The sequence below is a fragment of the Corvus kubaryi genome, unplaced genomic scaffold, assembly GCF_017639235.1.
Source record: "Corvus kubaryi isolate FWS band 111438036 unplaced genomic scaffold, C.kubaryi_AGA036_p1.0 37396, whole genome shotgun sequence".
In the NCBI taxonomy this organism is placed as follows: Eukaryota; Metazoa; Chordata; class Aves; order Passeriformes; family Corvidae; genus Corvus; species Corvus kubaryi.
The window spans coordinates 6,727,834-6,743,992 of NW_024581135.1; the positions used below are offsets into that span (position 1 = coordinate 6,727,834).

A 16,159-nucleotide genomic window follows, 5' to 3' on the forward strand; every position below is an offset into this window, starting at 1 on the left:
AAAATGCTTCATGCCTTCAGCAATTAAACATAACACATATCCTGAGAAGCACAAGTCTCCTCTGTCTCTCCCAGTTGCCTGATTCCACTTGAATACAATCCTAGGGAGAAAAGAAAGGAAAAATTATGCCCTGTGTTGTTTTATAGTGTTGATATAACTCCCTACCCTGCAAGACCAAGGATGAATAGTGAATCTACCCCCCACTAGGTCAGTCATGGCATCCCCTCAAATGTCCTCTTTTGAATATTGTTGCATCCATGGAAGATTCTAAATTTCTTTTCACAGGCTTGTGAGCATGCCAATATACAAAGGGAATAAAAAAAATCTTTGCAAAAAGATTGTAGGCATTTTTTGACATTTCTTGAGTTTTGTTTTACAAATAGGTATGGTCTTGAATTTTGCTACTTTTGTCCACTTGCTCAAGGTGAATGTGAGATAACCTCAAATCAAAGCTACAGCTCTGTTTGCAAACCAGTATTTTGAGCCCATGTTAAAAATTTTGAGGTTTTTATACTTTAATTCCACCTGGAAAATTCTGGGTTTGTTAATATAATATATAAATATATAAATATACTTTTCTTTTGTTCTTATATATTTTTTTTTGTTTCCTTGCTCATTTAATTCTATAGCTATGATAGATGATGCACACTAAAACTGATGATGTACAATGTTTTGCTTCACGAGTTTACAATTTTGATCTTTAGATAAAGTGTGCCTTACTGAAAATTTCAGTTAAATCACAATGTGTTTTGCCTTTGTGGAATAAGTGTTTCCTCATTAAAAATCAAGCTGCCAAAGAACTGGCTAAGTCTTCCACATGGAAAATGTTCTGCTTTGTGCTGTCAAGAGAGCCATGCAAAACTCTGCAGTGTAAATACGTCTTTTGCTCGGGACCCCTGGAGGCAGGGACATTTGAGGGTAGGTACCCCAATTCCAGATATTTTTCTGTTCCAGGGAGTCTGTAGGTGCTTGTCGAGCTCTAATTGCTGGGAATGGCTCTGCTGGCAGCTTGTTCCTGCCTCTGCTCCTGCACCCCTGAGCCTGCATGTGTGCTTTGGCTTTTAGGGCCTTGTGTGACCCAGATAGGAAATGAGCTGGGATCATTGCAAGGCATTTAAAACAATTGGGCATCAACAGCTGGCTTTATGGGAAGCTAACAGTGTAAATCCAGAGAGTTTTTATGATTTCAATGGGTATTTTTCCTCGCATTTAAAGCAGATCCAAGTAATTTTGGCGGGGAAACAGTTTCCCAACTTATTTCTATAATGATACCTTAGAGTTTTTCACTATAGTGAAAATCTCTAGTAGGTCTGAAGGGAAAAATTACCTCCACTGTTTCCAGACACCCAATATGTTTTCTCTGTGCTTGAATTTATGAGTTTTGGCAAAGATAACTCATAATATGATTAGGTTTCAGGGTAGTGGTTTCTTGCACTGAATCCCAAACAAACGTGTAACTGTTCAGAAGGCTCCAATGTGTCTTTGGTGATGTAATAATATGGGACATTGCTCTCCAAAATCCTGCCAATCTGTTTTTGTCTTCAGTGTACTATTTATTACACAGTGTATTGAAAGAATTTTTTGAAGTACAATTTAATTCCCAACTTCTTTCAAAGTTTTTATGGCATAAATTGCAGTCCTTGTCAAAAAGAGCAAGATTTGACTGTTGATGACAATTCTTTTGTTTCTATTGCTTTGTAAGTAGATTCAAATATACTTGTTCATTAAAGACCTTTCCTGGAAGAGATGTGCTTGAATCAAATGACTCTGAGAGCTGCAATGCAGAATTCCTCTCAGATTGGGACATTAGACTGGGACAGAACAGGTATTTCCATCCCAGGAAATTTGCTTCAATGCTTTGACATTTTGGTTTCAACTAAAATTTTATTTATTTTTATTTTTATTTATAAATAAATGTGGAAAATATCTCCTCTTAAACTGAATTAACTTTCTTCCCATCTTTGTTGCATCTTTCATGGCCTTAAACACACCATGCTTGAGTGTGCAAACAGAAACCTTCTGACTCACAGCAGGAAGGGGGGTGTGTGTGTGTGTGTGCATTAGATTCATGTAAATTGTCCCCAGAAATTAAACATTTTCTGTTATCCTAAAGGAAATGTATTATTTTTTCAGAATTATATTGTCATTGTCCTTCAAAAATTCTGATTTTTGTTGTGGAAACTGCAGTCTCCTCTGGAGTAGTCTATAGAAAATTCCTGAATATCTTTACTGAAGCTGGAAAAGATGCTGCTTTTACCATTAGCCAGTCTATCTATTGCTTTACTCCACTAAGCAGAAACTTCAGTGGCACTGATTAGAGAGCTATCTCGGGCAGGAAAGTGCACACTCCACATATGTTAAGGTAATAGAACCTGACATTGCAAGTGTTTGCATCTCATCTCATATATGTCTTCCACATGCCTGGAACTCTGGAACTCGATGGATTTGTTCTGATGTACATTTGTATGAGACAAAAATCAAGCTAACATCCTTCATTTATTCTGTAGGTATTTTCATTCAAACGTTTTTTTGTTATCAACTAGCACGTCCTGCCTGTTTCTCCTGCTGTTACTGAGGGTCGGACAGGAGATTTCTCTCATGTTGTGTCTTTGTAAATTTGATCATCTTGTGATACTGAATCATGCTGGTTGTCTCTGGCAAAGCAGCAGGTCCCTCCTAACCCTCTTCCCTGTGTGGTTCTGTTTGATGGGATTCTTACATACTTTCCAACAACCTTGTAATCTCGGTTTCATCTGTGACTTCAAGCTTTCCTTTGAGTACCACATCAACTACATTTTCAAGGCTTTTTTTTTTTCATCTGTGTAGGAATTCAGCAAAAGCTCAGGTCTTGCTGTCTCAGCAGGGCACAGAGGGTTTGATTTATGTCTGGATAACAGCACAGGTTGAATTATTGCAGTAGCTGGTTCACAACCTCCCAGATTGGCTGTTACATGGTGTTCTTAAGTTTGTGCAAAATTCACTGTACGTGCTAAAGGACATCCAGTTGAACGTGTTTGAAAGCAGCACACCACACCTGTACAAGGCAGTGAATTATGTTGGAATGTGGCATTGTTTAAACCTAAGAGGTTTTACCTTCCCTCCTCACATGCCCATGTCCTGGACTATCCCACTGTCTGTGTGACGCATGAATGGATTTAATGACTATAACATACCTCACTGAAGAGGTTGTCTCACAACCCTCACTCACTGTCCTTGAGGGAGTTGGACACTGCTGGTGTCATGTTTCTGCTTCCTTCTGGTGCACAAGCTCTGATTCCTTTCAGAGCCAGTCCTAAGTGACCTGAGAATCTCCTTTGATAGAGGTTATGTGTTTCAAAGGAATTAAGGTTTTTTGCATTTGCCAGTCTAATGGTTATAATCTTTTGATTTACAATTGCTTAGTTCTGCTGGTTGTTAATTGACTAATGACTGCAGATGGATTACTTTGGGCATTTCACTTTGAGCACTTTTTTTACAGAAATGTTGGAAATCTTGAAACACAAGTCCCATTAAGGGGGGACATTAGAAACCTTCAGACATCTGGAGTCACCAGTTCCTTTGAAAATCTTAACCAGTGTGCCTTCACCTGTTCAGAAATTACATTCACAAAGATGTGCTTGACAGGGGGTTGCTAGCTGAAAAATCCAGCCTTACCTGTCAAACAGAAGTAAAGATTTGTAATCATGCACAGATCAAAGTATTCTTCAACTGCCAAAACTTTGCTAATGCAGATTAGATAAATAAAACTACTTTTCTATCTATAAAGAATAGTTTATATAGCACCAAAATTACAGAATCTACTATTTGAATACAAAATTAACTTTCTGAAATGAGCAATTATGACAGTTAATTCATTTACATATTAAGATTAATTTTTAAAAAATCCTTCAGGTATTTTAGAGATGTGAGAGAATTAAAAAAAATTCTTTAATGGAGGAATAGTACCAACCCTTAAAATTTTAAAAAATCGGGTTTGTAGTAAGTACATTTAAATTTTTTTCACTCTAGTTTTTGTAGCTACAAGTTTCTTTTTCAGCAGAGGTTCTTCTTTCTTCCAAATGGTAAATACATCCTCCACGTTCTTTCATTTGCATGAAGGAGAGAGCATCAGTGCTTTCTTGAAAAATGCACTGTTCAGAATAAAAGTTACATCCTATTGGGGTGGGACAAGCCTGGAAAGATTCTCATTGTTTATCTGAGCTCAGTACCTGCAGAGGCTGGACAGGGCAGAAGGTCAATTCCAGCACTGCTGGAGCTCACAGTGGTGTGAGGGCAGACTGAGTGAAAGCATAACGTGTATCATGTGGGCCCATCTCATATGTAACGCCAGGCCTTTCTAAGGAGGGTGCTGTAGCTGACTTCTCTGCCTGTTATTGACCAGAGGTGTTGCTGATATTTGGGTCAAGGGCAGTGTCTCACTCATTACTCCATTCTGCTGCTCAGGACCAATTTTAGGCCATGGAAAGGGAAGTCCAACACAGCCTGCAGCTTTCTTACCCACTGTGTCCCCAGTGGCACTCAAAGATATGGGCTTCTGTCAAAAAAGACTTTTACTTCTTTGAGCCTGAACTTAAGATAATACCCTGCACTGTAAGAAAGCAATGCAGCAAATAAAAAAAAGTTTAAAAATTAAATTTGTAATGCTTCTTTTTCAAATAATTAAAATACCTTTGCAATGCTTTGCCTGTAGTCTTCTGCTGATGGTGTCAACTCTAGTTTTCACCTTTTTGCACTGCAATGTAGTTATATTGTGCTGTGCTCTGTGCAGATGTGCTGTCAGGTTGGCCCACACACAGAAAGCTCAGTCCACATGGGTCCTAGAGGAGGGATGGAGATGAGGGATCCTATAAGTTACTGCTAGGTCAAGATACTGACTTGAACATACTTCTTTTACTCAGTGAGGAGCATTTGAAAGTCCTACCTGTAAGCCTCAACTTCCCTTGCAGAGATACATGCATTATTTACAACCAGAAACCTCTCCAACCCTTTTATAAAGCTAACCTCCAGTACTTATTTCTGTGAGATTCTGCAGTCCTGATAAGTATGTCAGCGATAAGTGTAATCAGCCGAGGTTAGTGATGTCATCCATGGGCTTTTAGTCAGGTGTGCTCATCAGGCTTTACAATATCCAGGTAAAAGCCTGAGAGAAGCCAGTAAGACTCTCAGGTATGAAAGAGTTACTATGAATTAAAACTGTGTTGACCCAAACCCTTGCATCCAAACATTTCTTAGCATGTTTAGCTTAGGGTCCATCTCAGATAAGAGGCAATAACTTAGCCACTGTATTGTATGCCAGTGGAATTCATAAGTGCTGGAGCTTGCTGAGGTAGATACTGTGGACGAACTTTTAATAGTGTTCAATAATTTCTTGACCTTGGCTAATGGTGGTAAGTGTAATTGGATCTCTTGCTGCAGGGTATAACAGGGTTTCCTGTAAAGGCAGGAGAGAGTTTGTCCTTTCCTGGTACTTACCTTTCACTAAGATCCCGGTACTGTAGGGAGCTGACTCAATAGGCAGCTGGTTTCATGTGTGTCTTGTCATGTGTGTTCCAATAGGATTAAAAGACAAACAAACACTCCAGAGGTAGAGTTCAGTACTTTAAATGCATGAAATAAAACTAAGTTTAATACTAAAACCAATATTATATTTCTTTTCTTTACATTGAGGTTAAAACTTTGGGCGTATTTTGGGTAACGTCTTAAAACACAGAGTTTTGGAGATAGAGGTTTCCAATTTCAAGCCACAGATGCACCTTATTTAAAAGTAGCAGAAAAAAAATGGAATTTTGTTGCAAATAAATAAGGGGAAGACTTGTAAGTCTTGTTTTCCTTGTTTTTAATTGTGTGAGTTTGTAATTTCATGACTGGAGACTGATAGGTGTTTTTATCATTGCCTGTAATGCTCATTAAAATACAAAGTCCACTGCCCGGGCTTTGAACTTGCTATTATTTGCATTCATGCACAAACATATGTAAAAATTTATGAAAATGTCAATCCCTACAGGCAAGATAGGGAACATATAAATGTGTGTTTGGATGTAAGCCTGGAGGCACACACAGATGTTTGAGGGACGCTCTGCTGGAGAGTCCCTTCAGTCTCCCAGCTCTGTGGAGGTAGGGGATGGAGATCCATGAGGCAGCAAAGGCACAAGGGTTGGGAATGTGTTAGAAACCACAGAATGCTTGAGAATAGTCATGTAGAAATTAGGGCTTAAAGGTGGTGGGATCAATAGCCCAGCTGAAGTGCCTCTACACCAATGTCCAGAGGCAACAAACAGCAGAAGATGGGAGCCACTGTTCAGCACCAGTGTGGTAAACATGGACCGTCACCCTGTATTGGGCACTGGTGGGGCTGCACTTCAAATCCCGTGGTCACTTTTGGTCCACTGGCTAAAAGAAACACACTGAGGTTTTGGAGTGTGTCTCCAAAGGGCAATGGAGCAGGTGAACAGTCTAAAGCACAAGACCCCAAAATGGTTATGAAGCACTGGAACAGGCTGCCCAGGGAAGTGATGGAGTCACATTCCCTGGAGGTATTTAAAGGACAAGCAGATGTGGCATGTGGGGATATGGTGGACTTGGCAGTGCAGAGAGGACAATTGGACTTGGTGATCTTAGATGTGTTTTCCAACCTAAAGGATTCTTTGACATAATATATATGTAAAATCCCTTTTTGGGTGATCTGGGAGCATCAGAAGAAACTGTGAGGTCACATGCAACCTGAACCAGTTGTTGTTTATTTGGAGAGCGGGTTAGGTAGGTGGGTTGAGGCAGGCAAAAGGAAGGAAGTGACATAAAGCTTAATGGTAATCAGCACACATCCTCCTTTGCTAATCTATATGTTACAGAAGCATTTTTCTGTCAGCCTCCTTTTCAAAATTAAGCTTTCAGCTTAAAGATTCAATGTAAAGAAGAGACAAAGCCTGATTTCACCCCCATATGCTTCAGAGTAAATCAAGCATCATTTTAAGAAAGTCAGTGAACCAAGCTCTTCTGTGATATAAATTGGCACTGATGATAATCAAGCTAATTCAGTTTATGCTAAGTTAAAATTAGCTGTAATTAAGAGCTTAACAGTCAAGAAGGTGTGACTAAAATCAGGTCAACATACAAGAAACCTGAAGTATTTCCTTTTGCTAAAGCTGTTTAAAGACATCTTTGAGGCGTTGCAATGAGGGGCAAGGTGGTGAGGTTTCTACAGATGGATGCTGGTCTGACTGAAGGCATAAGCCTGGCTCTGTAGCTCTGTGAAATTGCTTTGTTCTGTCAGTGGAAATCTCATCAGCATACTCTTGTCTCTGGCTCTCATGAATCTCCATCAGAGGAAGAAGTGTCAATAGCTTAAGCACTTAAGCCTTTTTCAGTGTTTTGAACAGATTGCTTGGTTCATATAGCAACTTCAGAAATCAAGGGCTCAGTGTAAGTATCCTTCCAATCATTGTAGCATTCTGTCTGGGTTCAAACGTCTCATAACTTGTAGGTATTGCAAGTCCTCTCCTGTATCAATCAATTGAGAACATGAATATTTTCGTGCCTTGGCTACACAGTCCTTGTAACAACTTACAGTGTCTTATCTATACATCCCTTCTCAGTCTCTGATGTAGGAGTCAAGAGGGTGAGTGTTACACAAGATATAAAATGTGTTATGTTAAATTTCCCTTTCCTTTGGGAAAAAACCTATAAAGAGTGAAAATTACTAATTACCCATTTTCAATTTCCTCAAAAACTGTAATGATTTAACCAAAACTGAGGAGATTCCCTATATTTTATTGGAGGAAAGCATTTCTTTCTCAGATTAGTGGTGCTAGGTGAAGTGGTGTCTGCTAAGTTTCTCCCTGATATTTGTCTGCAGTGGAAGGAAGTGCACCATGTTGGATGGTGCTGTTTTTCCTGACCATAAGCTTGGCCTGACAAACCTCTGTTCATGTGCAGTTTGCCAGTAAGGCCTTCTTGGGCTCCTGAAGGGGAAAAGAAGGAGATCTGTAGTGCTCTCACCTCTCTCAGACATCTACCTGGCATCAATTTCACTTGTCCAGAAAGCCTGAGAGTTCAGAGGATGGAGCTGGGAGCTAAATAGATGTGATGCTTTCATAAAATATCATGTGTTCTACATTGATGGGGGAAGCCTATTCCAAGGCTCAGAGGAATAATCTGTCTTTTTGCTTTCCAAAGTTTATTTCAATAAGGCTGAAAAGTAAAGGAATAATGCAATAGTGCAGTGGTTAACTCGGACAAGCTGTGTTGAATTGAAGAAGTCAAGACACTGGTGTTTGGTTGCTCAGTTGGTGTTAAATTTTCCCAATGTGCACACAGGATGTGTCAGAGCCATGTGGTAACGAAGGCAATTAGTTGTGCACAGGAGATAAGCTCTGAGCTTGTGCTCATTGTGTGTACTTAGGGAATAGCAAGGTAATATAACGCGTGCTGCATTTCCACCTGCAGTGCTCCTCAGATTCCCTAATTTCTGTGTGTTTAGTCTGAAGATTTCCTTAAGAACCAGACTGATTTACAGGCAGCCTGGATTTTACACATTGTATTGGAGAGGAAGTTTGCACAGATTGAAAGAACAGAGCACAAGGCAGTGCTGGATCCACTGAGCACAAACATGCCTCAGTGAATACTACTCCCTAAGCTTATTTAGCACCATACACTGCAAAATGCTCTAAACAAAGAACAAATTGCTGCTCTAAAGAGCTTCCAGACGTAAGAACCTGAATCCATATGATACAGTGAATAATCTGTGCCAGATAAGCCTTCTAGCTGAAATCTTCAGAAGAAGTTCTTAATTGGAAGGAGCGAGGGGATGTAAGTGGGAGTTATGTGTATATCATTAGCAAGAGAACAAATGTTTCCAGCTTTAACTAATATTGACTACAATAAATTAAAATCAAAAGGAACAAACTGACACTAGATTTGAATCCTGAGATGAGTGTTAATTTGAATTTTCTTGACGTACCTGGCTTGTTTCATAGTCTTGGGATTACTTAATTGGACTCTTTGTGCTTCAACTGTTTTATTTTAAGAAATTTCAGGTTATTAAAAATGTCAGAACAAAATAATAATAATAATAAACCAAAACAAAAACAAACAAATAAACAAAATAGTAAAAAACCCCACCAAACACACCCCACCCCCCCAAATCCCTTTGAAGTCAGATACTGTTAAAATTTGATATTCTGTGACTTTGAATGGAGTTTATTCAAGCATTGCTTTCAGCTCTTCCTTCAAACATGTTGCTGTTGATGGGTACCCTGTGATGCCTCTGAGGTGAAGCTCTTTTTTGGGGGTGACTTGCTGCCATGGGAGTTCAGATTTGCAAAACTGCAGAGTGGATGGAGGAGAGGGTTTCCTCACCTGAGACTTAAATGCAGGTAGTTGTCTAAGGAATGCATATATTGTTCTCATTTACTGATGCTCAGCTTTGATGGGAGAGAGAGAGTTATGGAAGGATCCAAGGAAGGAAAAATATATTTAAAATTGAGCCCAAAACCTTGACTCTGCAGTGGTCAGTGTAGCATTGCATTATTGTGCTTTGTTGAGACATCTCAAGAGCCCTTGTGGCAGTGCTGATTAGGCACCCATTGAAATCAGTTTTAAGGAATGCCAGAGAAATGATAAGATGAATTATACTCAGTGAAAGTACAAGGACAGACCATTTTCAGAGTTTGTTTTTTCATATTCCAGTCAGGTAAGAAACCTCATTTTCTAGTGGGAAATAGAATTAACTTCTCTAAGACCTCTTGAAATCTCTTGTTCATTTAAAGTTTGTATTGTCTCTTCTCTGATTTACTGCTCTCTCATGCTGAAGTTCCTCTCCTGCTGTGGGGAGGAAAATACAGTACTTAGGGAGAGACTTTAGATTGACTCTTAACTCTTATGTTTGGGTAATTTGCAGGTTGAAATGCTGCCATGTGTAGTAGCCAACATTTCTCATCTCAGTCTCTTTCCTCAGTGGAGCTGGTCTTACCTTTTTGCAAGAATATATATTGCAATCACGGGTGATTGTGGGTATAAATCTCATGGCTGCTTTTTTCATAAGTAATCTGAGCAACTTGACTGTAAAAAATGTCAAAAATGTGACCTTTGTCCCTAATCCTGCCATTTTGAAAAAGCATTTTGAGGGATGTTTTAAAATACATTTCTGTATACTGCAGCACTGCCAAATTTACAGTTCAGTCCTTGCTTCCATAAGCTTTTAAAGCAATAACATTGACAGTTCAAGCAAGCAGAGTTATTCAGTTCTGTGCAGATCCTGAGATTCAATGAAATTATGATGTCAGGGAGATTCAAGCCTTACTTTAGTCAACCAAAAATATTGTCAGAAAACAAATAAAACCCAATTTTTCTACTGAACCCAACCATTTTATCTCATGCATCCAAGCGTTCTTCTTGGATGTGACGAAGTGAGTTAGGAACGCTGCTTTATCAAATACCATTCCAACTGTAGAATCCCATATCATGCAATTGGAAACACCTTTAATGTTGTGGTTCCTTGCAGTTTTCTGTGATGCCCACTGTAGGAAATATTTCTGAGGAAAACAAGCAAAAAGCCTGTCACTGAATGGATTCTGTTTGTTCAAAGAGTCAATGACTGTCCTTGCTGCAAACCCTGTATCTTCAGCTTCTCAAAAGATAGAACTTCAAGAAGAGAAATTGCACTCAAAATAAGCTTCTGTGAGCACTTTTATATTAAACCTGAGTTTTTCCACAAGTGTTTGTAACAAGTACAGCACTTAGGATACTTTTTTTCTCTAATGATAGAATAAGTAAATGAGCACAGCTTGAAATTTGGAAGCTTTTTTCATTTAATTTATTTAATGTATTTATTTAACATATCAATGTATTACAGCTGAAACTATGGAATGTTTGATAGAAATTTGGATTCACCGTGACTATAATTAAACCAGAATTGATGAACTTAAGCCATGTTGTCGGTAAGAGCCATGGGAGAGCAAAATGGAAAAATTATGTCTAAATCCATCCAGTAGAGACAATGACACTTATTTGCCAGTAATTCCACTACAGTTTGAGGAGAGAAGATGTATTGTATTTCAAACTATGCCTATTTTCTTAAAAGTTTACAAAATATAAATTAACTAGGGCTTCCTTGGAGGATGAGTTTTGTTCCAAGGTGCACAAATGGTCTGGGACTGGAGTTTTTCAACATTCCAACTATTTTGCAAGTAGAGGAAGCCACCAAGGTGACAGGTTGGCACAAGCACCACTGAACAAAGCAGGCACTTACACGTGCTCTTCACCTGGTATGCTTGGTAAGAGTTTAGGTGTGTAATAGTTTAATTTGATCCATCAGCATGTGCTTAACAGCTTCATGTGTTAAAGCAATCAGGAGAGGAAAACAAAGCATCCAGCATCTGTTCGGGGTCTTTCAGACAGCAAACAAATGGCTAATAAACCATTGACCTAAACCAATTGCTGCCAAATGGGCATACCCAGGGGGCATCAGTACAGCACAGGATGGAGAGAGGAAAGGCACCTTTGTCAAGCTGCAGCATTTCCACACATATAATGAAGGAGGTAACTGCAGTACTTTAAATACCACCGAGTTGCAATTTTACAGAGGAGTACAAGTCTCTGAGCTACACAGGAGGCACATTTGATATGGTGGAATGTATCATTTGGTCAAAGTAGGATGCCTGGGGCATGACAAGTTATCATCAAGGCCTCTCTGAAAAGAAGTGAAATTAGGAATCCCCTGAAAAAGTAGGACTGCCAAAGGGACCACCACTGTCATCATGGGTGACTGCAGGAGGATGGTGGTTGTGCTTTGGTGCAGATACAGGCCATGGGTTTTGAAGGATTTTGATGCCTGAGCAGAAAAGGAAAGGTCAGAGCTGTGAGAGGGCCTTGTTTTCTTGTGGATATCCCCACTGTAGCTTTGGGATAGACTGGGTGTTTTGGGAATGGACTCCCCTGCTTGTCCTGTAGCCAGCAAATGTCCTCAGCCTGGCCACAGTGAAGTGACTCAGAAGAAGACCCCCAGGTGGGAATTGGGAAAGCTCTGCAAGAGAGGACTCATAATTGGGGTAGCATCTGTTGCAATGGGCTACTGTTCATTTGCTTAAAATGCAGCCAAATTGCAGCTTGTGGTGAACCTTCTCATATGATAAATTGGCCCCTGTTCTGGATAGCTTGGCATGGGCACTTCTGTTATGTACTTTCCTGAAAGAAGGAGATGATGCTGTGGGGTTTACTGTGATTTCTCTGCTGTAAATTCATGCTTCTAGTGTTTTCTTGTTTTTCATTCTGCTTATTTGGCATTGTTTTATTCCTATGAAATAAGGATAAAAGTAATCTTAGAAGCAAGGTTTATACATTCTCCAGTATTCAAAATACAAAAGGCTTGCCAAACTTATTTTCAGACTGTTTTCTTCCATTTTACCTCCCTTCCCTGATGATGTTTCTAGGCAATATAGAACTGTAGATCAGCAGTAAGGAAAGGCAGTGTGGGCTGCATCCCCAGCAATGTTTTGATATTTTACTCTTTCTGTAACTGTGAATTGCACAGAATTTTCTTTTGTTCATGACAAACAGGCAACATGGGCTACCCTAGAAAACAGAGAGGCGTTGGGTCTAGCCTCAGAAAGCTGACAAACGCTCCCCTTTATGCGGCATTTTCTATTAGATCTGGCAACAGCATTAAACTAAAATGCAACTTTCAGGAAACCTTCTTGCATGTTCTATCAGTCCCAAATTGCCAAAAAAAGTCAGGAATTACAGTAATTCAGAATATAAAATTGAATTTTTAGGGCAGCTGACTTTTGTCTCTGCACAAGGCTAACCCAGATTTCACATTACCAAGCTGAGATGCTTCAAGTCATATTAGAGATTTCTAACATCTTTAGTCAGACCTTGTATCTCTATCAAAGATGCTTATTTGAATGTGGCCATCTGTGAATTGCTGACAGACTTTCTGAGCTCACGGCATATGTTTGTGCAAAAAGATATAAAACAGAGCATAGAAAAGTGTGTGTTGGAAGGGTGGTGGTGAAATGGATTGGCTCATCTCTTGGTGAAGGTTCCAGGACTGGGCTGGACTGTGGACTTAGGTTTAAGCAGATCTGCTGTATAGCTGGTCTTAGCTCAGGGCTTTAAGGCAATGGCTTTGTGCTTGTAGATATAGCCTGAGAGAGTTGCTAAATGAGCAGATAAATGAGGATAAGGGCTTGTAAGCAAATTCTGCCCATTTTTAAACATGGATAGTATAGAGTTAACCTAGCTTTTACTGTCTGGAATGGAGCAGCCAGTAGATATCCTCCTTTTAACCTTACAAGTAGTCTCAAGAGCTGCTTCAGCAGGCAGAATCAAGCATCCCATATTAGTTCCCTCCTCTGACTGGATTACCGAATGAAATTCTGTGACCTTCATTATTCAGGAGGTCAGACTTGAAGATAATGGTGGTCCTACTGCTTAGGAAAGCTACTACTTCTGCAGTTCTAGAGGGTTAAAGATCAGGAACTGGATTTTGCTGTCATGGCCTGGCATTCTCTCTCCTTGTTATTCAGCTCTGTAATGCTGTGAAGCCACACTATCACTCCTGTGATTCCCAGAGGGGAAAGAGATTTACAGCATTTTATTATTCTTTACAAGCAAAAAACCAGAGAAAGCAAGATCTGGCATAACTTTTCAAAGATGATGGGCAAAATGCAAGTGAAAAAGAGAAACTGGTAATTAGTGGCTGCTTTCAGTAATAGCTGTGCTTTCAGTGTGGTTAATTCTGGGTCTCATTTTCAGCCTGATGGTTTATACCTTTCCTCAAGTGCTTTGCAATGCTGTGAGAGTGCTCTGGAGGACAGGGTATCATTATTGTGTGTCACTTCTATTTTCTGAGTAAAAGTGACTACCAATGGTTTTGCATACGGACAAACTTTCATCCTCCCCAGTGGAAGGACTGTGTGCAGGATAGGTGGAAGCAGCATGAAGGGAAGCAGGGCAGTTCAGGGAAGAACCCAGGCAGAATTGTTTCACCATCTGGTGCAGCAGCCAGTTTCCTTGAGCTGCTCGCCTTCCCATGACTTTTGGGATGGAGGGAAGAGCTGCTGTACTTTTAATAGAAATGTACCAGCTTTAAAATTCCTTTGACCTTTTGGCTGGAGGAATATGCTGTACTGAAAACACTAATTTAAAACCAAGAATTTCTAAAAAAAGTATGAATAGTATGAATGAGAGGGCCATTTCAAAGAACAAAGATGCTTTAATATTTATTTTGGGTTAAGCTTGTTTGTAGAAAATCTATCTGTTCCTCTGTTCTCTCTGGACTAATACATCAGTTTGTGACTTGTCTTGTCTGCTTGCATTAATAGCACTGCTTTATGATAAATGTTACAACACAGCGTGACTCAGATGAGTCTCCTCATGCCTTCAATGCAGGACCATCACAATGAAACCTTAAAGAATGTGCATCTTTTGATTCACCACTCCATCAGCACTGTGCTGATCCTCCAGCCATTTTTAAAGCTATTTGTTTTATCTTTGCCGTGTATTGCTTTGCTTTTGCTTTTAGAATCCCAATGGAATTTTCAAACTGATCTATCAAAGGCCAAGGTGATCTGCTATGAATAAAAGAAAAGAAATAGGAAGAAGAAAAGGGCGATGTTAGAAACCTGACAAATTGTATCATGTTCTTCACATTAGGGCCAAAACTCAAGAAGAAAAATTTGATTTTTAACTATGGATTTTCCAAGACAGAGAAGTATTCCAAAGAAGACCTGGGAAACTGTTTCTGAGAACTGTCCCAGCCAGTGCAGACCACATGATGAGTCTAAGAACAATGTCTTTATCACTTTGTTTTGTATCCAGTAGAATAAGAGAATATAACTCTCCAACTCTCTCATAAGATATAAAATACCAGATTAACTTTTCTTGCTAAAATGTATCAGGTTTTTATTTATAAAGGTCTCTGGCATTTCCCAGTTCAGTGTAGGAAAATTCTGAAATGCGTGCTGAGACATGACTTGCCAAAATCTGTTTGCAGTATTTACACCCACTGGGGTATATCTTGGATTGTACCATTGACACATCACGGGGAAATTGCCTTTCCCTAGGGCAAGTGGCATAAATGGTGGAACATCTGAAATGTGAAATTTCTTCAAAGAGGAGCTATAGGGCATGAGTGGAGTGAGCACAGAAACAAAGCTAGGAGCTTGTTCTAGCTAGAATTTCCCTATCCCAGAAATAGTAATACTTAACCCAAAAGGATTCATGAATCATATTCAAATGAAATTGCAATGTATGAATATTGTGCCAAATTTCTATTAGCTATTTTGAAGTTATACATTTTTTTATCATATAAAGCATGCTGAAATTGTTCCTGATCTCCTGCCTGCCTGTTTAATTGTAACCAATGTTGACAGCAAGAGCTGGTAGAAGCATTCTGAATTAAAACTAAAAATCAATGCAGAAAAACCCCAAACAATTTCTGTAAAATAATTAATTTATTTTGTTGATGGACTCCATTTGCAATACACTCTAAGTCCTGTTAAACAAAGATAACAATACAGTAGATCTCCACAACATCCAGACACCTGAGGCAGGCTTTTCTTTATGAAATTCAGGGACTAGACTGTCCTCTCATATTCTGTCTCCTTCACTTTCTGTATGTACACACAGACACATAATTATAAATGACATGTCATTTTTTGAGAGTAGAATTTGGTTCTGAGTTAGGTGCAGTGTGTTTATAGAACTAATGGCTCTAATATTTCTTTTGAAATGTTATATTCTGTCTCCTGTTTCTATTTTGCTCGCCCTCTAGGTAAGAAAAACCATTTATAGTCAACTGATATCAAGCAAGACATGGCTGTAGTGATTGTATGAGTTAGGAAAACTGAAATTGAAGCTAAATTTTTTAGATTATCCTCTGCTCAGCAGGCAATGCATGTACTGTTGCCAAAAGAAGAAATCACTCTTCAAAAGGAGAGACATATATTTTGGTTAAAGGTCTTGTATGCACACAAGCTATGCGTGAAAGTGGCAAAGGACTTAATTTTACTGGCAAAAAATAGCAGTTTTGCTAGAAAAACCTTGACATTGTATCATTTGAAGAGATACCACTGCTCAAAAAATCTTGTATGTTAGACTGATAATGCTCCAATAGTAATATCTAAGGATGAAATAAAAATCAAATGAAAATGTGTGTGGA

At 39.2% G+C, this 16,159-nt stretch overlaps 1 protein-coding gene across 10 annotated transcripts in view; it reads left to right on the top strand.

The window, feature by feature from the left end:
- Nucleotides 1–16,159, top strand: part of NCKAP5 (NCK associated protein 5) — a 380,196-nt gene that overhangs the window by 55,733 nt on the left and 308,304 nt on the right. The gene's annotated exons all lie outside the window — the stretch shown is intronic.